We start from the raw sequence: 1,235 nt of genomic DNA, 5'->3' as shown, positions 1-1,235 counted from the left end.
TGGTTTTATCAACCCCCTCTCTGCATTCGGCCATATTGACTATATCAATGGCCTTGCACTGTCTCTTTAGATTCTCTTCTGTATTGCTTGGGAGAGTACTAGGAGGAGTTTCAGTTACTTTCTTACTCAGCTGGCCCACTTGTGCCTCCAAATTTCAGATGGAGGACCTTGTTTCACTCATGAAACTTAAAGTGGCCTTAGACAGATCAGAAACTATATTTGCTAAGTTAGAGGTATTCTGTTCATAATTCTCTGTCTGTTGCTGAGAAGATGATGGATAAGGCTTGATATTACTGAGCCTACTTCTTCCACCATTATTAAAGCCTTATTGAGGCTTTTGTTGATCCTTCCATGAGAAATTTGGATGATTTCTCCATGATGAATTATAGGTGTTTCCATAAGGTTCACCCATGTAATTTACCTCTGCTATTGCAGGGTTCTCAGGGTCATAAGCTTCTTCAGAAGCTGCCTCTTTAGTACTGTTGGATGCATTTTGCTATCCATTCAGACTTTGAGAAATCATGTTGACTTGCTGAGTCAACACTTTGTTCTGAGCCAATATGGCATTCAGAGCATCAATTTCAAGAACTCCCTTCCTCTGAGGCGCCCCATTATTCACGGAATTCCTCTCAGAAGTGTACATGAATTGGTTATTTGCAACCATGTCAATAAGTTCTTGAGCTTCTGTAGGTGTTTTCTTTAAGTGAATCGATCCACCTGCAGAATGGTCCAATGACATTTTGGAAAACTCAGATAGACCATAATAGAATATATCTAATATGGTCCATTCTGAAAACATGTCAGAAGGACACTTTTTGGTCATCTGCTTGTATCTTTCCCAAGCTTCATAGAGGGATTCACCATCTTTTTGTTTGAAGGTCTGAACATCCACTCTAAGCTTGTTCAACTTTTGAGGAGGAAATAATTTATCCAAAAAGGCCGTGACCAGCTTATCCCAGGAGTCCAGGCTATCTTTTGGTTGTGAGTCCAACCAGTTCTAGCTCTGTCTCTTACAGCAAAAGGAAAAAGCATGAGCCTGTAGACTTCAGGATCTACTCCATTTGTCTTGACAGTCTCACAAATCTGCAAGAACTCAGTTAAAAATTGGTAAGGATCTTCAGATGGAAGTCCATGAAACTTGCAGTTCTGTTGCATTAGAGCAACTAATTGAGGTTTCAGCTCAAAATTGTTTGCTCTAATGGCAGGAATTGAGATGATTCTTCCATCAAACTTGG

At 40.1% G+C, this 1,235-nt stretch overlaps 1 non-coding gene across 1 annotated transcript; it reads left to right on the top strand.

Annotated features, from left to right (window-relative positions):
* The first annotated feature begins 797 nt into the window (after nt 1-797).
* On the top strand, nt 798-901 carry LOC127740365 (small nucleolar RNA R71). The gene has a single exon (XR_008001042.1). It is a non-coding gene; the product is annotated as a small nucleolar RNA R71 (small nucleolar RNA).
* The last annotated feature ends 334 nt before the right edge of the window (nt 902-1,235 follow it).

This window comes from Arachis duranensis, chromosome 6, assembly GCF_000817695.3.
Source record: "Arachis duranensis cultivar V14167 chromosome 6, aradu.V14167.gnm2.J7QH, whole genome shotgun sequence".
NCBI lineage: Eukaryota > Viridiplantae > Streptophyta > Magnoliopsida > Fabales > Fabaceae > Arachis > Arachis duranensis.
Note: the sequence above shows the minus strand (reverse complement) of the source record. Positions and strands in the feature narration are given on the sequence as shown.